Below are 18,300 nucleotides of genomic sequence, written 5' to 3'. Positions count from 1 at the left end.
GTGCCCCTCCCAAATCAGATGTTGAAAAGGAGAAATAATAAAAAGAGAGAAAGAGAGAAAGGGGTTGACAAAAGATAGAAAGAGAGAAAGAGAGAAAAAGGGGAAATACGATCCTGATACACTTGCCTCACTTGCTTTGTTCTATCGCATTTCATGCACATAATTTCCGGTGCTCCCTCATCCCCCCCCCCCCCTCCTTCTCATGACGCCCAAACCCCCACAATAAGTGGACCTACTCTACGCTAATGATTATATACATGTAAAATAATAAGAGGGAACTGTTAGTGTCTGACAAACCAAGTCGTGCTGCTTTTAAATTGAAGAATAGATGGATCGACTACTTTATTAGTAGTCTGACTGTTTTAAATTGTTTTGAATGCAGATCAGACAACAAACCGTCCCTAAATCAATTATTTTTTCATTAATTTTTAAACGCGAAAAACGTATTGAAATAATCCCTCTTTCCAAAATATCGAAGGCTACTCCTTAATTTCCAGTTCTCCAGGTTTGTCCCCCCCCCCCACAAAAAAGGAATGCTCATTTTTGCTATTTTGATGAATTTGTCCATACATTTACGACAAAGTTAATATTATCTTTCAATTCCTCTTAATGTTCGGCTATCTTTCGTAAAATTAGATCCGACCCGTCCATTCCTACTCAGGAAATTGCTCGACATCATATCCAGGCAATCGGTCATGTACTTGCTGAGCTATCGATGGATCGAAGAGGAGACAGACAAACAGAGATTTGATATATTCATGACGTCATGAGTCAAGAGGAGTTGTTATGTCTGAACAGTTTTGAGACGAGTGTGAAAACAGCTCAATTTCTAAGAAATTGTAAGAATATTACATTGATGCGAAGAAAAAGTAACAAGGAAGTGGAGGAGAAGGAGATCAAAAGATCAAAATATTATTGCTGTTGTCTAGGACCCAGATTGTTTTTAGTTTCTTTTGTTGTTGTTTGTTGTTGTTGTTGTTTTTCTCGATGTTCTTGTTGCTGTTGATGCTGTTGTTTATTTCTAGGCGTTCATCTTGAAATTTACCGTTTCATTTTGTCAGGCTGTCATATAAACTAAAGTCTGTCAAACTATTCATTCGTCCTGGCGTCCATGACTCTGTTCCTAATTTTATACCTCTGCTCAAAGTGACGTAAATAAGAACGAATGGACAAAATAGGGGGAAAGAGAGAGAGAGAGAGAGAGGGTGGGGGAGGGAGCGTGAAAACGAAACAAGATCATTTTTGGAAAGAAAGGAGGATACCTCCGCTCATACCAATACCCCAATTCGTCGACCATGTAAGACCACCCCCCCCCCCGCTCCAAACCATTTATTCTAACCTCTAAGTAGTATTGCTTGTGTAAATGTTCTGCTCTAAATAATTGAACAACAGTCAACAGGTAGAAGAGATGATAATTTAGTTTTTAAATGGGAGGGGAATTAGAATGTTATCCCAATATATTCGGGAATTACATTTGGAGCAAGAAGATCCTACTCCTCTTCACCTCCCTTTAAAAAGCGCGCCAAGACACGGACCTAGAAAACATCTAATTCCCTGCCGAGCCAGTCGATCGCTTTGTACAGCAATCGATCGATCGATCTCTCAACAGACAACATAAATGAACACCACATACCGAAGACGTCATCAATCCTTTCGGGCTACATTCCAAACAACCCATCTGGGTGTTTGCCGGGCTGGGTTACTCTATGGGGTTACCAAATGTGAATACATTTTATTAGATGTCCACGTTCTCACGTTTTCTCCACGATTTTCTCCATTTTACCCTTCATAATGTCTGTTCTTAGAGGTGTAGAGGTATCGTAGTCGAGTGGTTTAAACACATGACTATAGATGTGAAGGTCGTAGGTTTGATCCACGGCACAACAAGTGTGTTAAGCAAGGCATATTACCTACATTTGCTTCTCTCCGTCCAGGTGTCAAATGAGAACCCGGTAGGATGCGAAAATCAGAGCGTCTGTAAAATATATGCTGGCTGGAATGCTCCCAAGGGAGTGGAGAATGTGCATACATTATGTGCTGGAAAGCCTGAGTCTGATGACCGGGGTAATGATATCTCTGTAAAGCGTGTGGAGACATCGTAGATACTGGCTCTAGCCACAATATTGTTATTATTCAAGTTGACCAGAATGACCAAAGTTATAACAGATCCTGCCGTTGATGGCGAAAATATTTTCTAAAATTCTGGTTCCATTGAGTCACGAGTGCAATGGACAATATGAGTGAAAGGAACTCAGTATCGGAAGACCAAATAATTTGATTTTTACAAGAACAGTCGACCATTATGGAGGCAGAAACAGAGGGTCAATCTCTTCACTTTTCTCTTCTTCTTTTTTGTTATAATTATTCATTTAAAATCTGTCTGTATAATGTCAATGGCAATCTACAGGTACATACTAGAGGCATGATGTACCCAAAGAGTCATGTTGGTCGAGGGGAATCATGTTTTCTTTGTTATCATCAAATTTAAATAATATTATTTGGGTTTTAAACTCATGTGAACATATTTTCTTAGTTAATGGAATAGTTACAGCGTATCATTTCAATTTTGGTATAGGCCTATTTGTGTTACTTTCTCCCTGCATATTTCTTAATGGTCATTGAATATAAATAAATTGAATTCACGTCAAGTTACTTCATTCTGACAAAGGGTTGTATTTATGAAACACAGTTATGAAAAATGAGAAATCTAAATATATAAATTAACGTCAAAGCTGTTACAGTATAAAACTAATCATGAATATGCCATTTATATTATTTGAAAAATAAGGAGGCATAAATAGGTTTATGGTAAAAGAGCTTGAGCTTAATGATAGAAAATAAATTCTCACAGAATCCAACTAAACTTACACCGAATATTAAAGATTACAAATGAATGTCATGTGCCAAACGATTAAGAGCATAGAAAGATAAGGAAATCAAGGTAAAATAGGCTCGACACCATGTGCTTAAAACAGGTCACTATGTACAAATGAGTGTTGTTGTTTTTCTTGAAGATGATTTCCAGTAAGTTTTTGTGAGGTTTTATTTTACTGGTTCATACAATCAATCTACTGCAGGATAAACAATCCAGAATAATTTACAGCCATGTTCTCTCGACATACAATGCCCATACCAGAGCTCAAGATAAGCTTAAAAAACTAAGAACTATGTATGTTGTGCAGTCATCCGCTCTGCATTTTATACCAGAATGTCGCCCTCTGTGAAAAATTATTGTATGCGTAGTTTCATTTTTTCTTCTTCATTTTCAGGAACATAATGGAGTATAACAATAACAAAGAATACAAGAAAACGAGTTACAATAATGAATATAATAATATAAAAAAGCCATCAACTAATGCCTAGGGATTACCAACAGAAACTGAGTTTAAGTAAAGAGGTTCTCCTCATTAGTTGATGCATGGACCTGGAATGATATATAACTATACAAAAATATACATAAAACATACATAATGACATAAGATATGTATATAATTCAATACCAAAAAAGATGCAAAGGAAAAATCATGAGATCATAAATATAAAAACAACGAAAGGTGTATCTGGTCGTAAGAGTAGAACAATTTTAAAGACGAAAGAAGAAAATATAGCACTTATATTTGGCAAAGAAAAGCCTGAAAACTATTTTAAATATTACACTAAAACCAAAATCGCATTTTAATTGTTTTGTTGACACCCTTTCAAATAGCTTTTTAATTGTAAAAAGTTTCTGGAAAGATTTTCCCCTTCACTTTCTGTCATTTTTGTTCTATATTGTTGTTCCTATACCCCCTCTCCCAGGCGCGTACGCAGGATTTTTTCGAGGGGGGGGGGGGGATTTAAAATTTTAAAATCACGCCGAAAATTTCGCAACGACTCAGCCAGCCGCTGAATAATCGGGGGGGGGGGGGTAAGAGGACATTTTTTTTTTCTCCACTGTCCTTCTTTTTGCCATTTTCTTTATATATATATATATATATATATATATATATACATATTTCTCTCTCATCCGATTTCTCGCCCTCCCATTTTCATTTCCTCTCTAGCTCCCCATCTTTTCTCTTCATACCTTTCTCTTTGTGTCTCAATTTTTCTCTCCATTTTTTCTCTCCATATTTGTCTTCATTCCTCTATCTCTCTTTCTCGCCTTTTTATATCATGATTTGTTTCCAACCGTGTCTCTTTCTATATTTATCTCACTATAATTCTAATACTCCCCTTCTCTTACCCTCTCTTTCCTACCTTTTTGTTATCTCTTTCTCTTATCTTCATGTCTCCCCATTTATTTGTCTATTTCCCCCTTCCTGTTCCTCTTTATACCACACTCTCTCTTTCTCTGTATACTTATTTTTCTATTTATATTTCTCTTTTATTCTTTCGCATTACTGTATTTTCTATAATTCAGTGTTATTGTCTCTTTATCATGCTTACCAGGCATCCAGGCTTGTATATTTCCCCTTTGTCCTTTAATGTTTCACGCTTGTTTTCATCTACGGTCTGTGTTGTTTTCAAGTAAATGTCTAAATGTGATTAAATGTGATCATGCACGCGTGTGTGCTTTCGATTCGCAATATGGCGGCAATGTTCACAATTCGCCTTAATCCAATATTGATCTTGAATGATGAAATAAATGGGTACATTCATCAGGAAAAAAATACGCCAAAAAGAGAGAAAAAAGAAGAAAAAGAAAAGAAATAGAAAAGGAAAGCGAGAGCGCGAGAGGAGAGGAATGTTGTTTGATATCACTATTCAACCAGGCAACGAAATGTCGATTTTACGCGCCGAAGCACGATCACCAAACAATCGAGAGCGGGCAACATGGCAAGTAGCGAGGGTTGGAGAGAGTAAATGCGAACATCGCACAGAGTCAAGAAAAGCGACGGAAGAAAGGAGGGGGAAGAATGGGGGAGACAGACAGGGGAAAATATCTCGATCATATCATCATTGCTGGTAGAATCTCGCTAATGAAATTTGAAGTTGCTTGCTGTCATGGCAACGATGAATGGGATGGGGCGGTAGCAGACGAGGGGCGATGACGTATGGATGCTGTATAGTCTACAGGCACAGATTCCAATTTGAGATAAAAACACAAGTCTATAATAAAGCCTTGAGCTGAGCCTAGCTCTGTCAGTCTCTGGCTATGTCAAATAAGAACATCTACAGTACAGAGCCTACAGTAGACCGTACAGTCTACATATTCAGCCATTCTGTCACGTACATCGCCTGACAAGGGTTTGTATCTCGCAATAAACCACAGTTATTTGGATTGATTTTGATTCTAAAAAAAGTAGTATTGATTGTACGATGTCCTATAAATTGAAGGAAAGAAAAGAAAAGATGATTTGCCTTTTAGATCTATAATCCTTTAAAGTATAATATTTACTGCATTTTCACGTAAATGATTTGCATTGGGCCAAAAATTGCATAAACAAATCGTTCATTTGTTGGTAATGAATAGTATGTTGGATTGCAGTTTTATTTCCTTCTCTGTCAGAACGTTTACAAAGCACGGTTAAGAAGACAAATAATGGAACCAACTACCATGACTTCTATACAAAGGAAATGTATTTTCATAATTATTGAAAAGTTTTTCAGTGTTTGTATTCCTTTGTTTGTTTTCACGCCATAGCACTTGTGAATTGATTTGTTCACCAGCACGAAACAATCATGTTGAATAGTTGAAATATATTTCCGGTTTACTGATTCCGTGCCTGGTGTTGCTCTGTATGAAAGAAAGAGTCAATACTCTTTTTGGATTCGATTTTGCAATTGATTTATTGATCACTAACATGCTACACAATAATTTTAGGTTTGAATAAATTAAGAATAATGTAATTTTCCTCTCGGCACAGTCGCGTGAATGAGTTTTTGGACTGTATGGCATATTACCGATGAGGGCCTAATGCAATAATGATCAGTCTGTATGACTCACAGAAAGTCAATACAGGAATTTAGACGTATTGTATTGCAAGGTGGGTGCCGTAGCAGACGATACGACTGCATGTATTATACGGATATCGGTAGCGGCGTGGAGCCTGTCGTCTGCAAACAAAATACCTTCATTGACTGTAAATGCGTGTCGCACACATTCGACGACTAATAAAAACACGTATCGTATTTTCTCACGGATTATGACGCACTTTAAGTGAAATCTAAGGACCTTTAAACGGATTATTCAGTCAGGCTCGTGCTTGTTAGGCCTGTGTATTCGAGGAAGACTTTGGTTATATACTGGATTTATCTATTGTGGATTTTTATGTGATTTTAAGCATTTCTGTGGAGCCATGTTTTCTCCCGTGCAAGAGGGGCCAAGCATGTGTGTGGTGGCCGGGCCGCTCCCGGAGCGTCGGCGGAGTGAGCCGCCTAAACCTCCCAAACACCTGTTTCGTATGCCTCACATACGTAGGGTTAGCATTGGCCCAACACTCGGCATCAGCCAAGAATCCGAAGAGGATCTTTACAAGGTAAGGAACATTATTAGGAATATTAGAAAAATGTACTGTGAGAAGTTCGACTTTACTATACATCATAAAAATGTATTATATACCTACATGTTTATTGTGTATGGATACAAGACAGGGCAGGGGGTGGGAGGGCATTCTGGAGATGCCACCCCCCCCCCCCACACACACACACCTCTCTCTCTCTCTCTCTTTCGCTCTCACACACACAATGACAAAACCAATCAGATATATCTTAAGTTCACACTAGATATTAAATAAGTTGTGGGGGGGGAGACTAGTGCCCCCCCCCCCCCGACCACAATCACCACACGGGGAATACCGTACTGTCGACCATATATACACATTACCAATCCGTTGATCCCTTGCAGTTATTTTTTGAAAGGGAAAGGGAATTGTTTCTCGACTTGATAGGGGAAAACGGAAAGAAAAATGAAGAGCAAATTATACATAGCCAAAACAAATGAATTAATATTAATGATTGACAGAGTAATTTGGAAAGGTATGTGGAGGAGAAACGAGAGCGTGTACAGAGAGTTATTGGGAGAGAATGAGAGAGAGAGGATTGGAAAATAGAGGGAGGGGAGAAAGGAGAGAGAGAGAGAGAGAGAGAGAGAGAGATAGCTACAGGTATAAGGGAGAAAAAGAGGAAGGTGATCATGATAACGAGAAATGCTATTCACAAGAAATAGAAATGTGTTATATAGTTTGCCAAATCCCATTAGCAATGTAGTGCCGTAAAAATATGGAATAACAAAATGTTACTATTATTATTTGTCTAACGATCTATGACATACATAACTCAAGTCATACAAAGAGCGCGGGTCACAACATGGATATAAATCATATTCAGAACCATGCAGAAAAAATGCCATTTAATCCAAGACAAAAAATTAAATTAAAAAAAAAATCATGACAGGTTAGGTTACAATGAGCTCGTTTTGCCTTGTTTGCATAGAAACGTAACGTTTGGAAAAGAAGCTTATTGCAAGGCCTAGGAAACGGGTTAATCTCTGTTTTTCTGCCAATAAAGGTCCATAATTGGTTCGACCGATTTCATAATGACTTTCAAGATGAAATGAGGGGAGCCATTACCGGTTCTTACACACATTTTAATTGAAGATAAAGTTGCACACGGTCATGCGATTCCAGCGTGACAGAAACTACATAATAAGATCAGATACAGCATGTACAGTGAACAGTACTGTACACATCTAATAATCATGTCTGTGAGGGATTAGACTCGTGTGTGGCACCAAAGTTTTCTCCAAAATGTTGTCAAAATATTAGTTGTATTTTGAATATGAACACGATGATGGCATTTCAAAAGTAAAAATTGGCATGTACCGTTGTTGATGTGACATTTTTCCAAAAGAAAATGAGAAAGTTAACGAAATATTTTCCAGTGTCATTAGCATTATAAGTACAACGTAATTGTGTCCTGTGTTTTTGGAGGTGTCATGTGTGATTTTTTTTTTTTTTTTTTTTTTTTGGGGGGGGGGGAGGGTGGTTGGGGCTTACATCTACTTTAATCTGACTTTTTAACCACCAATCGGCCCTTGATAGTTTTAAAAAACATGGTTCAACATCACTTGAAATATCAACATTTTGCATTATTCCTGTATTTTGTCAACTACCAATTGTGAAATGAAAAGATGATTGCGGGGACCCGTTTCACAAAGTCTTTTTGCAATGACAAATGACAAAAAGCAGTGACAAATCTGCTGATAGCCAATCAGAAGCAAGGATTTCACTAGCTTATAACAAAAAAACTGCCATTTGTCATAATGACAAGTTTTTTCATCCATTTCACCATCTTTATTGTAGTCCCATGCCCCACCTTTTGTGCTGGATGACTACACTAAATAACAAACTGAACTTCACTCACTTTTTTTTACCAAACCCAAGGTTATACTTTGGTCCAGCTTCACTGGTATATTAAGTAATACTCTGCACTTTTTATTATTATGTTGAATTTCTGACTCGATATTTTAACTAACTTTTAGCTTTGCCTTTGAACATTCTTGATCAATATATCATAGTTAGGATCGGTGCAAACAAGAAATCCAATCCCTCTCTTAGTGTGTTCTCCACTCCTAGTCAATTGTGACTGTTTGCCAAACGACAGCGACAACACCATATCTTGTAAAAGTCGTAAAACTTGGCTCGTTGCATTATGATTAGTCCCATGCATGAAAAGGTATTTCATAATGTATAACCCCTTGATTGAACAATAAAAGCCAAACTATGTGGACGAGTGATTTTCTTTCATGTCATGCGTTGTGATGTCAATCGTTCTTATTCGAGAGGTCTGTCATTTGTAAATGATAATTCGGAAATAACAGCTAGGTCTAGGTCATGATAAAACCAGGTTATTTGTGTCGGGCACAAATCAGTCATAGCGCTTGCTTTAGACATTTTCTTCAAATCTATTAGGCCAAATCAGTGTGCAGGGATATTAATCTTGAAAGCGAGCTTACATAACTGTATAATGTAGGTTTTAAGTTTTACCACATTTTCTACGTAATGCCAGTTGCGAGCAATAGATACTTTATCTGTATCAGCTATACTTTATATGTAGGTTTTAAACTTTTCCACATTTTCTACATAATTAAAGGTTATCCTGTGGATTGAAGCAAGGTTATGTGAAAGATTAAATACCTTGCATCATTTTAAATAAGAAAAAAAATGAAGCTCAGTGTATAATTTAACTTGTAAAATAATTTAAGACCAAAGAATTAGCACATGCATATGGCCTGTCCCACGTTCGTTCCATTAGCCCAAACTTGGTACGAGGCGACTTTGACACCCCTTTTAAAAGACCCTGGTGCTCTGTCATCCGTGGCAGAAATACCATGAATAGGGTATCATTGGACAGAAAATAAGTTATTCTTCATCATAACAATTTTTTTAAATGACTTATGAATTTATAGAAGCTACCGAAGATATTTTGTTGATATGCACTGTACATTGTAATTATTATTACCCCTGTCATCGGATCCAATTGCTAATCAGCAAATGATAGTGCACACGCTCCGCTCCCTGGGTAATGTTCGAGCCAGGCGCCCTTTTACAAGTTAGTCATGCCAATCCAACCACATTAACGTTCGCATCCTACCGGGTACCTATTGAACACCTGGGTGGAGAGTGGCAAATGAACATAATTTTTTGGACAAAGGACACTAGCATGACTAGGCCTATACTATAGTGCCGTGCCGGCGGAGCTCGAACCCTCAATCCTTGCATTTCCAGTCAACTGTTTAAACCACTCGACTAAAATACCTCTAAGTATGTTTAGGTTTTACTCGGTCGCAAGTAATGTAATGATAGTTAATTGCGATAGATATACATCTTAAATGTGATTGATCGAGATCAATAATTGGACCTCTTTATAAAACGAATGCTCTTGTGTGTTTCTGGAAAGTGTTTCACGAAACCTTCATATTAATTCACCGACATCCTGTTGAAACGCATGTTTGTAATTTACACCTCGGAGAGGACTTAAAGCCGTCGGTCCCCTCGTTGTTTCTTACAAACACACTCATGTTTTGGGCAATCAGGTAAAGCAACCAAACTTAAACCATCATTTCTCGCACAAATTAAAAGGATAACATAATGCCTTGTACGTTGAAACAGAGAAATGAACAATACAAATAACGTACGGGTGGTGATATCACAAGAACAATAAAACATATCAGTCGTGTCATTATTTGTTATCCTTGAATCAGGAATGTATTATTCATATAATTCATTCAATGGTAATTGATTTTCCACGGGTTTTAATTGATTTATCTCATTATATATAATATTTTTCTTTTTCTCTCCCACTCTCTCTCTCTCTCTCTCTCTCTCTCTCGACCTTTCGCTCCTCCTACTACCTCGCTATCTTTCTACCACCCCCCCCCCTTAATGAACCAAAGTTCCTGAAAATTTTACCAAAAACGTTCCACACAAAAAGCCAGCAAGCAAACAAAGGGAGAAAGGATGGGGTAACTTAAATTGCCGATAAGGCTCTATGTATTAAAAATTCTCCTACTAAATTTTTTAAGGGGTGGGGTCACAACCCCATCTTTCCCGCTACACACACACACACACACACACTCTCTCTCTTTCTCTCTCAACTCATATTTGTTCATGTGCCTTTTCTCTCCTTTAAAGAGAAGGTTGAGTTCTGGGAAGAGGTGAAAAATAATTTCTGAGCGTTATCATTCTGATTATGCAAGTGTGGAAGAACATCAGATAAGACATGTTCCCTGAAAAGCATGGCTCCTCAAATGCCTTCATATTCTAAATATGTCATGTAACATCGTAAAAATCCAGGGTAGGATTTTTACGCCACGTGTTCGTGCAGTCCCATATACATCTTTCTGTGTACAGTGTTTGTAACTTTACCAAGACTTGGCCAAATTTCTTATCATTTTGATGATTCCCGAACCTTGCAATACACACAAATTGTTATATGCTAGATGATCAACCTTTTCTGGTCGATTCCACACCGTTTCTTTCACAATGCAATCGCATGACCAGAACTCAATTTCATCTTTAAGTGCTGATAGATTGAAACTCTATATTCCCAGTACATGCTAACACTTTGACGGATATGTAATGATTTCTTATGTATTCCCAAGAAGAAGAAGAGGAAAAATAAAATCTGCTTTCAGCCACATAGTCTTGTTAAAGACGTATCTAATAGTTGTATGCTATTTCTGAAAGTGTTTATATGATATTACTGTCGCCTGGTCATATTCAAGGAAATGAATCTGATATCATAAGGGATACTTCGTTGGTGAAATTCGAGACGCTTTTGGAACAACCGCATTTCAAGAGTATGATTTTAAAGAGGATCTTTTTACGAAACTAATGCAAGCTCTATGGTGTATACAGAATGAACTCTCTCTCTCTCTTATAATTATTATGTACACGTACGTTAACATTAGAAGCAGCTCTGTCGTTTGTTCTTGTATCAGAAGAGCTCGTTGTGCCTTACTATGCAGGGATTCGTTGTTGCTATGTTAGGCAAAATGAGGGAACGATGGGCCATGACGGTGTGACTCGAATTCCAGTACATAATAATAGCCGGGTATTTTGATAAACCTGAAAATGTGCAGTATGATTATTATAAGTTTGGAACTCATACCTTTCAGCATTTTAAAAATATATCATCTAGTATTTATTTATGACGTAATTATATGGTTACTGTAATAAAGTGTCAACAATTTTACTCGATTTAGAAAGTTCATATTCGTTCAAGAGACGGCAGTCCCCATCACGTCTTGCTCAATGGTACGTCTGTGGGTATGAGTAATCGATGAGTTCAATCGATACTCTATAATAATGAGGAAATGCGCATATTAAAATGACATAATGTATTGATTATTATGATGTCTTAATTAAATCGATACTAGATTAATGAGGAAATGTGCATAAATGGCATGATAAATGAATATTTCTGCACATCGTTAGGCTTTTTAAACATAATTATACTAACCAAATTGATTTTAATTAAAAAAAAAAAACCCAAATCGGAAATCCAACCTGTATCAGTTATGCTGCATAGTGCGCTCATAAAAAGCTGACCTGTCATTTTTGACTGAACGAATGTTATCCTTGAACAGCGGAAACTGCCTAAAAACCAACCACTTTAGGAATCGAACAGGTTTTTAAACATTCAACTAACTGAACTCTTCATTCATATTATTCAACGAAATTGCCTCGAAACCATGGAAACTATTTAGGAAATCGAACGGTTGGATAAATATTTAACTAGTGAGATCATTGAATTGAAGGTTTCATGGTCTATAGTGGATAATACCTGGAATAATAAACACAAGGTTCGGGTTCGAATCCCTGTTACGGCACTAATGATTCTTTGGCAAGACATCAATCGACATTTGCCACTTTCTGCCCAGGTGAAAGAAATGGGTACCGTGGTAAAACCGGGTAATAATGATTACGTGGCCCTTGAGGAGAACAGTATACTAATCACGCTGATGAGGCTACCCTGAGTAGACAAGACCTTTCATTTTTGTAAATAATTATATGACTGAAGGAGAAACTGCGTCGCGAATCTCGGGAATCGGACATTTAAATAAGCGTTGAGAATGGGAAGACGAGGTGTTTGAACTTTACCGTTATATCATTATCTACCCTACATGTCCTTCTTAGAGACCTGACGGTCCTGTTGTGGACTTACAGATAGGTATGTTAGCTCAGCCTCAGAGACCTTTAGCTGACCCAGGTATTGTTTAGCTAGTTCTTCTTATAAAAACGCTATTTTTATATATAAGTTGTACTAACCAGGTACTAACTATACATGTACATCATCAAACATTTTTGTGAAGACACATGGATTCGTAAAGAAGAATATTAACAATTACTTACTTACTTGATATTTTATTTTTTATATTTTTATAACAATGTTATAATATTGTTTTACTGAATGTGATAATAATGATAATATTAATGGTAATAACATCGGGTTCTTGTTGAAAGGTGAAATGGTTAGACCACGTGAAGTAAGTGGATGTACATGTCAAATATAGGCAAACCATGCACTGAGGCTCCGGTTAAAAGTATAACTTTATGAGCGTGGCATGCATACTATTTTCTGAGGGGCGTAGCCAGGAAGAACAAAGTAACTATGCTTGTCACCGAAGAGAATCCATTCCTTTACCAGTGTCCTTTAAGCAGCGCATGGTAAAATTGATTTGTATCCTTGATTTGTATCAAAACAACTTGAAGTGATTCTAATATGACTCCTAAAAAGTGGATTTCCACCCTTTTACATTTAGAGAGTACGCTTATGGTGATCAACGACGGCGTTTGATTTAGATTACGTAGTTATGGTAAGAATCCAGTCACAAATACCCGTTATGTGAAAATAATATATACTGACTTTGGTATTAGGTGAAGTAAATATTTGTATCTGTAAATTATCGTAAAGTGACCAAGGTTGAAAACGAGATATACTGTGTTTAGTCCCGGTTAATTTACATAGGGTCATTGTCATAAGTAAATAGGCAGGTAGATATATACCGGATAAGGTTTCATTGTCTTCAGGAATATTGACCCAGCACATATACATGTCCGATAAATCGCTTTAAAGTAATGATTTAGCTTAACACTAGTTCATGAAGGTAATTTGTATAAAAGCTACTTTATATACATGACATAACACAACATCAATAAAGAGAAAATACAAATAATGAATTAGTTCTTTTTTTTCTTCTATTCATTCAATTTCATACCCGAATCTTCTGAAGTCTATAAAGACCAACCGAAATATTGTTTTTGAATTTGCAAAGTATTCCTACCGATCGTTAAATGTTTGATGTCAAATGTAATATTTATTTACAAATGAATGCTGCATATTAACAAGAATAGATATAGAAAAGTTTAAAAGAATACTTAACAAAAATAAACAAACAAACAAGTACTTCCTATAATTATGAGATTTGTCATTTTTGTCATGTAGTTGCGTACCATGATCAAGAAAAAGATCAGGGAAAGGGGAGGGGCGGGGATAGAGGGGTAGGGGTTGTGAAAACCTCACAGGGTGGGGCGTGCGATTATTTGGGTTGACTCCACATCACACAATGGATCAACAATAACATGGATGGAAATGTGTGGTTTCAAGAAAACGTAGATGATTCGGGATGATGTATCATTAAAGGTATATATGCAAAGGCAAGCACTTAAAACAACTCCACATCAGCAATGTGCTTCAGAAACGACGAAAAATGGAAATGTGGTTTCTTTTTCAGAGACATGTACAAATAACGTATAATATTATTGCTAAATATATTCAAAAGCACTTCAGTCTATACGTCAAAATCGATATTCTATGTAAGAAATAACTCGATATTTATGCCATTTCCATACAGTGTCGAACATTAGAATATGCCTAATAATTCCAGTCCAAATTGTGTCTACTTAATACGTGATGAAAAAGAAAAAAAACGTATTTGCATAGTGATGAAGCAGTTTATAATATTTTAGGTATACATGTATTACTCGAAAGAAGGCAATAAAGTTTGATATCAATACTTCACATTTAATAAGGGAATGTTTTGTTGGTCCTACTACATCATAATGGTCATGATTTTGCTTACATTTATGAGCTGGTTATCAGTTAGCCCATGCGTGTACTAACGCATTATTTAATAGGTTCCAATTATCATGTACCCTTTATCTTTGTCATATTCTTGTATTATGTAAACCATTTATAGGGGAGGGCACGAGGAGCATGTACCCTTTTAAAATCCAATGTGCACAAACTTTATGCACAAAATGTGCCCTAATTGTGAGCTTATGCCCTTTTTTGCGCCCCTCGAATTGTATACCCCAAATGCACCTAAAATGCGATTACGTAAAAAGAATAAAATACAATATCATAAAAATCGCGTAAGTCGACAAGCCCCAACGTACGGGAGATCTGATTGTATATTCTATTTATTGGTAAACAACAAAAATATATACTTTTCGCCAAATAGGTGAATGACAGTGTATCAAATTTAAAAAAAATAGTGCAGTGTTAACGATTCGATTCATTCGAATAAACTATGCAGGTCTGGTTGATTATTAGAAATACGCTGACATTTGAACAGATTTTAAGAATTCCATCATTAGGAATGAGACTCCTGTTGCATGATGCTTGCGCTCATAGAATTCTCAAAGCATAACAACACTTGCAAATGTAAATAATTCTTGTGGTTGAAAAGCACATAATTATTCACACTTCTCGAGATGTTACCTAATATAAATATTCCTCATGAAAGTGAGAAAATTTGGAGATGCCAGCTTATCCAATTATTATGCCTTTTGCAATCATGCTCCTTGTAACCCAAACCGCTGAAACCTAACGTCCTTTTGATCCAGAAAGGAGCCTGGACATTTTAAGAGGGTGCTAAAAGAGCATTATCCTAAAAGATGGCATTTTCTAAAGTCACAATGTATTCTATTTTTTGTAAATCTTTGTATGTACAGGGCTCTTTTTTAAAGCAGGCCTTTGGCACTGAAAAGACTACCCTGTTTCTAAATAAAACTGAATAAATAAATGAATATTAATAAATTGTGCCAAATGATTTGTGTTATATAGGTGTGCAACTGTGCATGCAGAACACAAAACAGAGGATATACGGTATCTTCCACGCTGTCACCAGTGCATACATTAAAGGGAAGCAAGAGAGACACACACAAAGAAGAAAAATAGAGCAAGATTAGAGAGAATGAGACAGTAAGATAGAGAGAAAAAGGGAGTGAAAGAGAGAGAGAGAGAGAGAGAAGGATTGGTGATCTAACACTGAAATCAGTATATGAGTTTACGTGCTATCAAGGAGGTATAGAAACAGCCTTCTTCCTGTTGAATACACTTTGATATTCCATGTTTGTACTTACAGACTTCGGAGCATGTACGAGTACAGACAATAAAAGTCCTTTGCAGGTACCCGGTACCCCATTCCTGATCTGAACCTTATAAAACATTCCGAGTCCAAACCAATGTCAAACACACGAAGTAAATATTTGAGTGAATGCAGTAAAATGTGAATGATGAGTTCAAATTCCATCAAAACAAGACGTATCTTTACACAAAATCAAAGAAATCCACGACGCTTTTAGCCTTCGGCACAATTTTTATATAATTCCTGATTTCAGAATACATTTAACACAGGATTATCGAAAAAGTTTTATTTCTCGGCGTTATCTTCTAGCCGAAGAACATCCGCTATAGATATAATCACATCACATTCCAAGTAATACAAGTTAACCTAGGGCTGTGTTCAAAAGTATGTTAACAAATACACTATAACTTATTTAATTTCTCCGTTGGAGGATTTGAAGGAAATTGTTAAAACGTCTCCAACTGTATTATGACTTCCTAAGTTAAAGATACTATGTCCCTTTTGCAGCCAACATCAAATTCTGTAGAACCTTGCAGGAATTATGAATATGGCATGCATGTCCTATTTATGAAATTTAAACATAAGCAGTGTTCTTGTATTCAAATTATGCAAGGAAATCCGTTACTGTCTAGACTTCATTGTCAGACACTATTGAGTGACTGACTGACATCTTCTTTTTTTTTGGTGGTACTAATAACATACATAACATGAGCTATAACAGGTACATGTATATTCATACCTGAATTTGTTCATGATGTGATTCAGAATTGTATTTAAAATTCTTGCTATGTATAAGTCATATAACTGTCTTGTCATGTTTTGTGCTGAAAGCCGGAGGACCGTACCTGCTCATAGACTTTTTCTTATAGAGTCTTGACGCCCTTCTGGCTTTCAGCACACGACACCATGTTTTTGTCTTATGTTTTTATGTATTACATGTTATACCAAAGGGAAAAAAAATTCTGTATTATATCATGGACAATAAAATCTTGAATCTTGAATCTTGAATGAACATTTTGTCTACATCGATAAATAACTACTTGTAATGGCCAAAATTATACTGATTGAATCTTTGTGTAGCACAAAACGTACGACCATTGGGTAAAAGGGTCTGAAAATCAGACCGTCACTCAGCTGATTGCAATCACTTAAGTCGATTCGACAACTGATGGTCGCTATTTTCCCACTTAAAGCCATTTTCAAGCCCTTCTGTTTTGAGGGAAGTTCTAAGTTAGTACTGTCTTTCAAATGCCGTTGGAATTTAACCTTTTCATTTTTGGGTCCTGCACATTGGACATACACATATTCACAAAACAAGGTTTGAGCTCAGACCAAGGTTTCAGCTCAAACCTCCTTTTGTTTCGCCAAACCTCTTTTTGTTCTTTACAAACCAGGTTTGTAAAAAAACGCGTAAAACGCGTCATATGACGTACGAAAACCAAGGTTTGTCGACAAACCTCCTTTGTGAATTCGGGCCATAGACTTCCGCTATCTCTCATTCCCTGGTCTCGATAGGATCCTATGAATAAGGCAGTGTATTGCACCACTTGTATAAAGATATACCTGTGCCAGATATACATTTTAGCATGAGAAGGAATTCTATTACTAAATCAACGCTATTGCTCAACTTTATCTTCGCTGAATAGAAGCTCACTGGGCCACAACCGCACATTACGTTGGTCAAAGCCACATTCACACATCTATCCGTTGGTTTAATCGTGCACAACTTTCACATGAAGGGAATTCATTTTCTGACCAGGGGGGTGTTTCACAAAGATCCTAAGTAGAACTTAACTCTAAGTTGGACTTAAAAATTATGGACAGCCATTGGAGTCTTAAAATGAAATATATTCAAAAGCAGAAATTCAAGTATTTTAGACTTTTTATGAATTCCACATCCAGAACATGAAGTCTCCTTGATGATAGAAACTATGAATGATTTGAATCAACATTTTATGCCTTACAAAATAAGTTTTACAAAATATTTTCAAAGATGCTAATGGCTTTCCATAATTTTTAAGTCCAACTTAGAGATAAGTTTAACTTAGGATCTTTGTGAAACACCCCCCAGGATGTACACTATTATCACTTCTCAATTAAGTTAGACATTCTTCTCACGTTAGAAATCACAACAGTCTTTTATAGGTCCATGTTTTTATCAAACGATTCTTTTATTCAACATATACAATAGTTTTGTGGTGTGTTTTTGTTGGGGGGGGGGGGACAAAACTATACAGGCGCTTGATATGTTAACAATTGAAAAGGGTAGAAAAGGAAAATATAGAAAGAAATTTTAGTTTCACAGAGTTGCTATAATTTCTAAATGTTACATCATCTTCGCTTAAAATGCCTTCCTTGTATTATCCTCAGATTTGTGCACACAGATTCCCATTCAATATAGCTATGAGGTTCACATTCAAAGTACCACACACTCAATACGA

The sequence above is a fragment of the Strongylocentrotus purpuratus genome, unplaced genomic scaffold (assembly GCF_000002235.5).
Source record: "Strongylocentrotus purpuratus isolate Spur 01 unplaced genomic scaffold, Spur_5.0 spur5_scaffold_3, whole genome shotgun sequence".
Classification (NCBI taxonomy): domain Eukaryota; kingdom Metazoa; phylum Echinodermata; class Echinoidea; order Camarodonta; family Strongylocentrotidae; genus Strongylocentrotus; species Strongylocentrotus purpuratus.
Note: the sequence above shows the minus strand (reverse complement) of the source record.